We start from the raw sequence: 12403 nt of genomic DNA, 5'->3' as shown, positions 1-12403 counted from the left end.
GATGCTAAGAAGGAGAAAAAGGATATGTAAAGTATACCAGTGGTGTGTGACTATCCGGAAGTTTTTCCCGAAAATCTTCCTGGATTGCCTCCTGGTAGACAAGTGGAGTTTAGAATAGACTTGTTACCAGGAACAACACCAATAGCAAAAGCACCATATCGATTAGCACCGACGGAGATGAAGGAGCTTATGACGCAACTTTAGGAGTTGTTGGACAACGGTTTCATTAGACCTAGTTCATCACCCTGGGGAGCTCCGGTGTTATTTGTAAAGAAGAAAGATGGGTGCATGAGAATGTGCATAGATTACAGAGAGTTGAACAAGGCAACAATAAAGAATAACTACCCGTTGCCAAGGATTGATGACCTGTTCGATCAGTTGCAAGGTTCGAGCTATTTCTCGAAGATCGATCTTAGGTCAGGATATCATCAGCTAAAGGTGAGAGAGCAGGATATTAAGAAGATTGCATTCAGAACAAGATATGGACACTACGAGTTCTTGGTTATGTCATTTGGACTAACCAATGCTCCAGCAGCATTCATGGATTTGATGAAAAGGGTTTGTAAACCATTCCTCGATAAATCCGTGATAGTGTTCATAGATGATATTTTGATTTATTCAAAAAGAAAGCAGGAGCATGACATGCATCTGCGAGAAGTGTTAGAAGTTCTGAAAAAGGAGAAGTTGTATGCAAAGCTCTCCAAATGTGATTTTTGGATTGAAGAAGTCCAATTTTTGGGTCATGTGGTTAACCAAGAAGGAATAATGGTTGACCCAACAAAGATTGAAGCTGTGATGAAGTGGGAACAACCGAAAAGTCCCACGGAGATACGAAGCTTTCTGGGATTAGCTGGATATTACCGAAGATTTATCTAAGGCTTTTCTTCGATAGCTGCTCCATTGACAGCTTTGACCCACAAGGGAGCTACTTATACTTGGAGTGAGAAGCATAAGGAAGCTTTTAAGAAGTTAAAGAAGATATTATGTGGAGCACCGATTCTTTCTTTACCTGATGGAGTTGAAGACTTCACAGTTTATAGCGATGCATCTGGAGTTGGGTTAGGTTGTGTTCTGACCCAAAGGGATAAGGTGATAGCATATGCATCGAGGCAATTAAAAGAACATGAAAAGAACTACCCCACTAATGATCTGGAGTTGGCAGCGGTAGTATTCGCCCTAACGATATGGAGGCATTATCTTTATGGCACTAAATGCAAACTTTTCACTGATCATAAGAGTCTTCAATATCTCTTTAATAAAAAGGAATTGAACATGAGGCAACGACGCTGGCTAGAGTTACTCAAGGACTACGACTGTTAGATACTTTACCACCCTGGTAAAGCAAATGTTGTCGCTGATGCTCTCAGTCGGAAGGTAAACCTTGAAAATAAAAGGCCAAGAGCGTCGAGAATTGAAGTTGTCTCGACAATTATGGAAAGCATAAAGAAAGTTAAAATAGAAGCTTTAGAGAAAAATGACCGAAAGGAAGAACGTTTGGGCAAAACATTAGTGTTTGATACAAACGGTCAAGGACTGAAGGTATTCAAAGATAGGATTTGGGTACCTAAGACGGGAGGAATAAGAGATCTTCTGATGGAGGAAGCTCACAAGACCATGTACTCGATTCATCCCGGCAGCACGAAAATGTATAGGGATCTGAAACCCTACTAATGGTGGCCGACGATGAAGCTCGATGTTGCAAAGTATGTGGCCGAGTGTGTGACATGTGCAAGGGTTAAGGCACAACATCAGAAACCATATGGGAGTTTAGAACCTTTACCTGTACCCATGGGTAAATGGGAAGACATCACCATAGATTTTGTGACTAAACTGCCCAGAACGAAAGCGGTCACGACATGATTTGGGTGGTCGTTGATCGATTCACAAAAAGTGCACATTTCATAACTGCCAATGAGAAGTGGTCTATGGAAAAGCTTGCAAAGGTTTACGTGAAAGAGATAGTGAAAGTTCACGGTGTTCCTTTAACGATTGTATCAGATCGTGATAGTCGTTTCACGCAGAGGTTTTGGAGAAGTCTACAAGAGGAATTGGGTACGAAATTGTGTCTAAGTACAGCCTACCATCCGCAAACTGATGGTCAGAGCGAATGAGCGATTCAAACATTGGAGGATATGCTACGAGCATGTACCCTGGAATTCCAAGGTAACCGGGATGAACATTTACCTCTGGTAGAATTTTCCTACAATAATAGTTTTCACTCGAGCATCAAGAGGGCATCTTGTCAAGCTTTGTATGGAAAAAAGTGCCGAACACCGTCATGTTGGCTTGAAGCTGGGGAAAAGCAGTTTATGGGACCCGAGATAGTTCATCAAACTGCTGAAAAGCTGAAAGTGATTAGGGAAAGGATGTTAGCAGCTCAGGATCGTCAAAAGAGTTATGCTGACAAGAAAAGACAACCGATAACATTCGAAGTTGGAGATTCGGTTTTACTTAAAGTCTCGCCGTGGAAGGGACTTATAAGATTTGGTAAAAGGGGAAAGTTGAGTCCAAGGTTTATTGGACCGTTTAAAGTTCTTCAGAGGATTGGGAACCAAGCTTACAAGCTAGAATTACCAGAAGAACTAGATGATATTCATAACACTTTCGATGTGTGCTATTTGAGGAAGTTCACGGGAGATGTTCCCGACATAATTCCAATTTTTGAATTAAAGTTGGATGAAAGCAAGAGGTTAATCGGAGAACCAGAAGCAATCGTTGACCGTAAAACCAAGAACTTGCGACGCAAGATGGTCGATTTAGTACTTGTGCGATGGAAACATATGAATGGGCCAAATATCACTTGGGAAACGGAGAGTGACATGATGAGTCGCTATCCACATTTGTTTGCTGATGTATGATTCCGGGGATGGAATCATCCTAAGGGGGAGAGAATTGTAACGCCCGTGTTTCTAGGCTAGGCACTAATGATGATGTAATAGTATAGGCCAAACTTTGTAACTTGTTTTGAAATAATAAGATGCATTATTGATTATTATGTGTTTTATGCTTAATTATTATAATTTAATGAATTAAGGATAAAAATAAGCGTCGAAAATAAATGTTAGACGAACCTGATATCTATGAAGAAAGTTGTAGTGGTTGAAATAAGGATTCCGGAGATATAAAGAATACCGAAATCCAAGTTATAACGAAGAAGTTATGACCTGTCGAAGTTTCGCGACAGAACCGGCACAACGCTGTGTGACGTAAAAAGTGAGTTTACGATAAAGTGCTTTTTAGCCTTAGTGATCTAAATGAAAGTCGTAGTGTTCATTAAACCGAGAGCGTGCATAAAAAGAATGCCCAAATCTGACTTCGTATGAGGAAGTTATGATTTTTCTAAGGATTCGACATAGTAGTGTACAACCCGAAATTTCGGTTTATAGATCGAGCAATCTTTAGCCGACACAACCTAAACAAGAATCTAAAATCTCGTCAATAGTAGTAAAACGGTAAAAAGATAGATGAAAACGGATGTCGAATGAAGAAGTTATGATTTTTTAATGGACTTTTACTGTCCCGGCCTATTAAGAATATATAACTTTAAAAATAAAGTCAAAATTAACCGACGGAGTCTAAACGAAAGTTGTGGAGTATAATCTCACCTACGCGTGGATATAAATAACGTCAAAAATGGAGTTCGTATGCGAAAGATATGAATTTCTGAAGTTCGGAACACAAACTTAGAGGTCTGACCAAACTCACGACGTGAGCAAGTATGGCTCACGACGTGAGGTAGTTGATCGACACCTCTCAAGCCTAGAAGACACGCGACAAGCCTACGAACTGATCGGGATCGAGCTCACGACTTGAGCTTATATGGCTCACGACGTGAGAGTTGAATTTTCAGCCTATAAATAGAGAGTCAGCCCTCTTGTTTCGGTTTACACAAAAACGCAACCTCTCTCCCGTATTGCTGAATTTGAGCTATTTTCCCTAGCCGACGATCGCTAACTGCTGACAGTGCCTAGTTAAACTCTATCCAGTCACGCTACTAAAGTGAGTGTGTAGTCACTATCATCTTACACATAAATATGAAGTATTTTCTATAAAATACGTGCTATGTGTAATTATATTGTTTGTTTATTTGAGATGGTGTTGAATAGATGTTTTATACAAGTTTTAAACTGTATATGTATTTTTATCTACAAATATGTTGGGTAAAACATGGGTAGATGAAATAGTTGATGTGTGCTAAATTGATGAGAGGCCTCGATGTTGTTGTTGTAGTCATCTAGCGGAGTATAGATGACGACCACAGACCTTTCTAGACAGTCCAGTGGAACGCTAGCAGGTTCGCAACCTGTAGGTGTTGGTGAACTATATGTTCGCTGGTGTACTCCATCCCCCTCATGGTTGCCTTATTTGACATAAATTGCTGAGGAATCCCTAAAGCAGTGTTGTCACCCCGATGAAAATCCTTAGAGTAGGTTCCTTATGATAGGTGTTTAGAGACGTAAAGTGAGGATAACGGGAATGGGTAATCAAGGTTATTTTTGGTTGATGAATTTAATAAATTTATTATTATTTGTGGGTTGAAAACCCTATATGCTCACCAGGCTCCCAAGCCTGACCCACTCAGCTTTTTATATTACAGGTAGTGGACCCAGAGCATAGTTTGGATGATGAAGAGGGATTTTTGGATTATATGTCAGTAGATGTAAATATCTGTTGTAAGACTTATAATGTACTGTTTATGCTTTTGGTCTATATCGGAACATGACATCCCGAGGTTTTGATATATAATGAAAATATATATTTCTTTAAGAAATGTTTTGATAAATTTTTATCATGTTTTGTTTTGGGGACAAATTCTGCAACATCTTTTAAAAAGATTACTCTGATTTTATTTTAAAAGCATAAACTAGATAGGTCTTTTCTGCCGAGAAATTTGGGGATGTCACATGGAAGGAGGAATTTTACGGTACTAAACGGCGACGAAGGACACGATGACATGTGGCGAGTCTCGACGTGATGATCGGAGGGAATAGTTAGAGTATGTGACCCAAGATTGTCAAGATCGGGATCCTACGTAGGATCGTTTTTGGGTTTGCAAGATCGGGATCGAGATCCTAAGATCCCACAAAATAAAATATAATTTTAATTTAGAATTTTTAGTCATGAAAAATATTTTAAACATTCAATTTTTCGTTCAAAAGTTATAAAATATTTCAAAATATTAGCCATAAGTCACAACACAAAATGATAAATGGTAAATTAGTAAAGGGTAAAAGACATAAAGTGGTCAAAAAAATTCCAATTGCACAAAAAAAAATCAAGGGAACGTAGGATCAGATCGGATCTTGATCCTACGATCCTACCTACGATCTTACGGTCCTACCCCAAATACGATCCTTTTACGATCTGGATCGTTTTTCATACCTAGGATCGTAGGATCGTACGATCCTACGATCAGGATTGCGATTTTGACAACCATGTTGTGACCCATGTCTCCACCAGGTAAACAGTAAACAGTTGAACACAGTACGGAATCGGAGGGAGTCGGGTCAAATAGTATTGAGACCGACGAGGCTAGGGGTGAGCGCGGTGCGGTTCGGTGCGGTTGTTGGCCAAAACCTCACCACTAACCGCAAATGCGGTTAATCCAATTTCAAAACCGCTTGGTGCAATTATTTTTGCAGTGCGGTTAGACGGTTATTTTTGCGGTGCGTTTTTGTTTTTTTTGTGTTCCGGTTATTAACCGCATGAATTTGGTGCAGTTATTTTGTGTGGTTTTTAACCGCAATTTAGAGTTTAAACAGTTTTAGAAGTTCAAACATATTACTTGTAATAATAATAAAAAAACAATAAGGTATAAGAGAATTAACTTAAATCACAAACAACTAATATCTTAAAAACATCAAATCACTAGTAATTAGCAATAAATATCTTAAAATTGTCAAATTTCATTATTTTCCGAAGTTAAACATAACAAAAAACCAACATTTTTGTCTTCTATAATTTTATCATTTTTTCATCCATGAAACTTGTCTTATTTTTAATATTTAATATATTAATAATTAATAAAAAACATTGTATATAATATATGTGGTCTGGTGTGGTTTTTTTTGAGGTATTTGAAAACTAATAACCGCACCGCACCGCAAATTTACGGTTTTTGGAAAACAAAAAGAGATTACCCAAATGTGAACAAAACGAATGGTAATCACCTTGATGATTCAATTTCATTTCTTATTTTTATTTACCTTCTAATTTTGATTTGATACAAAATCTAACCTAAAGGGTAATTATTTTTAAAACCACATTATTTTGGTAAATATCTTTTTAAAATACACTGCTTTGGTTATAAAAAAAATTGCAGGGAAAAAACACATTGTCATTTTATAAATTATTATTGTTTAAGATATTACATATAAAAATTAAAATTTAGTAGAGTGTAACACCGTAAATTTTCAAACAAAATTTTCGATTTGAAATCACATAATTCTCATAACACATTTCACAAAATCCCATTTATTTAATTTACAAAACGCAACTCCATAATTATTTAATTAATAATCCAGGATCCTCCAAACATAACTCTTTCTCTGGTGTGTACAATCGAACCGGCGCCCTCCCGCGATCCTGAGAAGAACCTGAAACACATATCACATAACACAGTAAGCACGAAGCTTAGTGAGTTCCCCAAAATATCACACATATCTCGTTAGCCTCTCATGGCTATACTCAGATAAGACCCTCTGGTCAATGTGTCTCAGTGGGACCCTCCGGTCCCATAACTCGGGTGGACCCTCCGGTCCTAACTCAGCAAGCTCAGAATAATACACAACATAAATCACATAGACATAATGCAGGATATCACAATTCTCAATATAAGCACATAAGACACCTCGGTCACACAAAGATACCACTCCTGGTAAGTATAGTGACAAGACTCACCTTGCAAGCAAGCAAGCAGATAACCTCGTACCCGAATCTCGAACTAGCCTCCGCCTATCACAAAGGATGAATATCTCTAATTAATACTCTTTTCACGACTCTAATAACCGAAGGCTATTCTTTCTCTCTCTAACTCTTGAAGTGGATAAAAGACCATTTTACCCCTCCATGGTCTCCATTACTCATGATTGACCCAACTCTAAAGTCAACAAAAGTCAACTCGAGTCAACAGTCCATGTTTGACCCGACTCGCCGAGTGCACCCATGTGACTCGTCGAGTCCACTCGTTTCCTCAGAAGTCTCGCGAACGTCCAACTCAGCTCGTCGAGTTGACTCCCAACTCGCCGAGTTATCGCATGATTAAGCTCATCGGGTAAAACCCTCACCGACTTGTCGAGTCAGGCCATGGACTCGGCGAGTCCCTTCGATCTGATTTCTCATACAGACGATTTAAGGCAGATATATCACTCCACACACTAGATCTACCATCTAAGGCTCGATTGACACGTAAAGCTTCGATCTTTACAATCATGCATGGTGGTTTTGCTCTAATCTACCAATACATGTTCTCATAAGGTGTTAAACACCATACTCCTCATATGGATGAATAAAGTTGGGACTTTTGGGCTCTAGGGACCTCACAAGGTCCAGATCTGAGGTTTAAACCTCTAGATAACTTAGTGTTGGAACCTGAAAATGAACCTCTAGCAATCCTAAGTACAAATTCCGAAGTGTGTTGGTTCCGAAAGGAAATGTGATCCGGAACCTGTCCGGAGCTGGAGAAAAGAAGAGGATAAGTATTTTGAAGAGGAACACATTCCGGAGCAAATCTTGAAGTCCGGAATGTATGCTGATCCAGATCAAACTTTCATCTCCAGAATATTACTTGTCCGGAATGAAGTCTTTCTGTCTTTAGTGCAGTTATTACTTTTGTCTTGTATGTGATGTAACGTTTCATAGGACTTAGTCTAAAGTTGCTTTAGGACAATCAGAATGTCAGACTTATGTCTTTTGTCCGGTCCTATGTAAACATCTGGGTTAATTCGTTGTAACATTCTCTCCTATAAATAGGAGCTTTCAATACAAGTCAACTACGGATCTTTCACTTACTTTTGGCATTTACTCTTATCACATTAAAAAAAACATCCTTCTTGTTCTTCATTTATTAACTTTACCTTGATCATTATCTACTCGTTCTCAATTAATGTCTTGATCATTTGTTGAACCGATCATCTAAGACTTGACTGGTCTTTCCAGTCTAGACTTGAACATCCATTATCAAGCAGACATTGATCTCAAGCATTCACTCAAGGTTTGAGTTTTCAAACCTTGTCCCTGCGCATAGATCTTGTTCTCACAATTGGTATCAGAGCTCGAGTGGTTGTCCTTTGAATCCATAAGATCATATTATAGTTGGTTTGAATTTACCTTGGTATTTCAACCATTTCTGTGTTAAGGATAAAAGTTCTTCTATATACCACTTAAGCTTAAAGATATCTTGACTTCAATGGCTGCTTCAAATCCTCAGCAAATGATTTCAATGCAAATCGCAAATAGCGTGGGAGGACCTACACGTGCCCCATTGCTAGTTGTGGAAGAATATGATCATTGGAAAGTTAGAATGGAAAGGTTTTTACTAGCCAAAGAGAAAGGTGAAAAAATCTGGAGATCCGTCAAAGAAGGCCCTCATGTTCCCGTAAGAACAGTTGTAAGAGATGCAGCTGCTCAGCTCATGCGAGAGGATGAAGCTCGTCCAGCCCCTCTAACTACAGATGATATTGAAAAGCTGCATGTTGATCAAGTTGCCTTCTCAGAAATGGTGTTTGGTGTTCCTCCATCACTCTGTGAGCACATCAAGCTATGCAAATTAGCCAAAGAAATTTGGGACACTCTTCAGGATCTGATTGAAGGTTCCGAAAATATGAAGGACAGGCGCCTCACCTCGGTTATCAATGACTTTGACACCTTCACCACTACTCCAGGTGAATCTGTAGCCTCTGCCTCCAACCGATATCGAATCATTGTCAATAACATGACTGCTTATGGGATTGTTCGAACTCCTCTTGAGTACAATCTCAAGTTCATTAACAGCCTTGGTAAAGGATGAGGAAATGTAAAATCCTGTCTTCAAAGCAATGGTTCTTTAAAAAAATTGAAACTCTATCAACTTTTTGATGAGCTTCAAGGACATGAATCAAACGTTGCTCAAACCATAAGGGAACTTTCCGGAGTACCACTTGCTCTCGTCAGTTCTTTTGAATCAACCATTCCGAACTCACCTGCTCCGGAACCTTACAAACCCACTGCTCCATTAACTCAGTCATCCTTAACCACATTACCCACACACATCTATCCTGACGATGATTCCGAAACCTTGGATTCCGAACTCCGTTTCCAACAATAGTTTGCCTTACTCTCAATGAAATACAAACGACCTTTAAATCCCTCTTACAAACCATACCAAAACAGATTCAGTGCTCCTCACCAAACCCATCCTCAACCATATTCTGCTCCAGAACCAAAACTAACCTCCGAAAATCCTCCTGCATACAAGCCTAACCTCACTAAACCAAACTCCGCTCCGGAATCTTCTCAAAATTCCAAATCAGACAAACCAAAGATCTTGTGTCATAAATGTGGTCATACAAACCACTTTGCCAAAGATTGTCTAACTGATGCTCCACAAAAACCAAAAGTCAAAGACTCAGCTTATTATGTCCGAAGAGCACAAGAAATGGCTGAAAGTGAGAAGGCATTTGTTACTACGGTTTCAAGAGATGTCGAAGGATATTGGTCATCCGGAGATGATGATGATTTGGTGACTGGAAGAAACATGTGTTTGATGGCAAGATAAACGGTTGAATGTGATGAAGATTATTGGTCTTCTGGGTCCGAAGATGAAGATGATGTTGCTGAACCTCACTACTGCTACATGGCCACTAACGATCCACCAGGTCGAAGCATCGTTCAGCAGGTAAAATCCATGATCTCTTATAATAATTTTGATTTGACTTTATGTGAACCTTATCTGACCCAGATCCAAACAGATATGAACACCATCTATAAAGCCTATGAGTCTGCCATAGAAGCCAGTGAGAAGAAGGACTGTGAACTAAGTCGTCTTAGATTACGTTTTGAGGATAAGAAATTGAAAATCGAGTCTCTAGAGCATGAACTTGTAATGTCAAAAGATGAATGTATCATTTTGAAAGATAAATGTGAAATCACTTATTCTGAACGAAATATTTTGATTTCTGATAACAAACGTCTCAATGCTAAAATAGATTCTTTGCATAACTCTGTAGACATGCTTGAAGCTGACATTCGGATGACTCATAATTTTCGTCGTCCATGGTCCAAAGCTCCTGGTCTCGGAAGCGAGTTTTCGAAACCAATTGTTAGTCCCCTGAAGGAATTGCAAAATTTGACATTCATGGGAGAAGTTCCGAACATCAAACATTCGGACACCCATGTTTCTCCCTTGTCACCCCTTCCGGAGGCTAAAAGACCTTTTGAGTCCCTAATTCCTGAGTTCCAACCAATAGTTGTCAAGTGTCCTGATTCCACACCTCTTCCGCCTCTGATAAACCTGGACCTGAATCGGACCACGAAATATCATTATAGTCTTCCAAATTGTGTAGACTATGTTCCTAAAAGTAATCACGTAAACAACTGTGTGATTGAGGAAATTATTCCGGAAACAACTGAAATCAATGCCTCAGAATTTGTATGGGCATCTTTAGATGATAAAGTTGAAGTCTCAAGCCATGTGTCCTCTGATTCATGTGAATCGGAATCCTTAGTGCTTTCAAAGACCAAATTGGTTCCCATTACTCCTGAGTTTACAAATCCATCCAAAGGACAAACTTCTAGATACTCTCCTCATCCTAAGAGAAAACCAATGTTGAATAGGAAAGATGTTGTAGATCCCAAGGTAGAAGCTACAAATGCTTACAAAAAAGAAGTTAATACTAGACAAAATTCCAGGTTCCTTGCTAACTCTAAACCAAATTCATCCCGGAATTCTCGTGTCTCCACTCATAGTCAAAATTCTTTTGTTCCTGCTAGGAACTTAAAAAGACCTTCCGAACCCCTCGCTCATTCGGAATCTAAGGAAGTCCTTAGCTCCAATTCACCTCAAGCTCATGTTAATGTCAATGTCAAAACCATCTGAAATACTTCATCGGCACCTCGAAATGTTTCATCTGTCTTTATTGCAAAATCTGATGGCACAATTTTTAAACCGAGAATTTCAAGAAACAATGTGTCACCAAACAAATCCACAAGTACAAAAACCACTGTTTCAAAATCTTCAAACAAAAATCTTGTGTGGAAAATCAAAACAACTGTCAACAAAACAACAATCCCGGAGGTAACAAAAATTGTCAATCCTTCGGATACCAAAGGTCCGAAGAAGTCAGCTCCAAACCCACAAGTAGTTGAATATGACTACTGGATAGATGAAAAGACATTAGCATTCTGTCTGTTTCCAAAGAATTCCAGTAATATCACCCAGAAACACAAAGTTGTTCCCAAGTCACAATCAAAGTCCAAAGCCCATGCCTACGTCCCAAAGTCTGACTCGGAGCCTAAAAACTCCATTGCTCACTAATTTTGCAGGCACTTTGTGCTTCGGAGCAAGAAACAATATGATATATTGATAGTGCTTGCTCCATGCACATGACGGGGCAGAAGGATTTTCTGCGAGATTTAAAGCTCTCTCCAAATGCTGGTTACGTGACATATGGCAACAACTCCAATTCTCAAATTTGTGGTTATGGAACTCTCACCAATGGAAACTTCTTTATTTCACATGTTGCTTATGTAGCTGATTTGAAACATAATCTGATAAGTGTTGCTCAGCTCACTGACTCAAGTCGACGTGTGGAATTTTGCAAAAAGTATAGCTATGTGATGACTGAAGACCGAAAAGAATGTTTGATAAAGTCACTTCGCAACAAGAACACGTATCCGCTTGACATCAACATGATTATTGGCAAACCGCAACTCTGCCTTCTCTCCAAAGCTGCTCCTGACGTCAGGTGGTTATGGCACCGAAGGCTCGCTCATCTGAACTTTCGGTACATGAATGATCTTGTATCAGGCGAAATGGTAAGAGGTTTACCTCTTCTCAAGTTCGAAAATGATCATTTATGTGATGCGTATGAGTGTGGTAAGCAGTCAAAGAAGGGTCATCCCGTTATCATAGAAAAGTCCATCTCGGAACCATTGGAACTTCTACACATTGATATTTGTGGACCATCCACTGTAGAAAGTCTTCATCATAAGAAATACATTCTTGTGATTGTTGATGACTTTACAAGGTTCACCTGGGTTTTCTTCCTAAGGCTGAAATCCGAAACAGCCTCTGAGCTCATCAATTTTATCAAAGGAATAGAAGTTCTTATCAACTCCCAGTCAGGAGAATCCGAAGTGATAATGGTTCGGAATTTGTTAATTCCACCATTGAGAAATTTCTCACAGAAAAAGGAATCGATCACAA

This window comes from Lactuca virosa, chromosome 4 (genome assembly GCF_052849685.1).
Source record: "Lactuca virosa cultivar CGN04683 chromosome 4, Lactuca_virosa_CGN04683_v6, whole genome shotgun sequence".
Classification (NCBI taxonomy): domain Eukaryota; kingdom Viridiplantae; phylum Streptophyta; class Magnoliopsida; order Asterales; family Asteraceae; genus Lactuca; species Lactuca virosa.
This window is presented reverse-complemented; position numbering follows the sequence as displayed.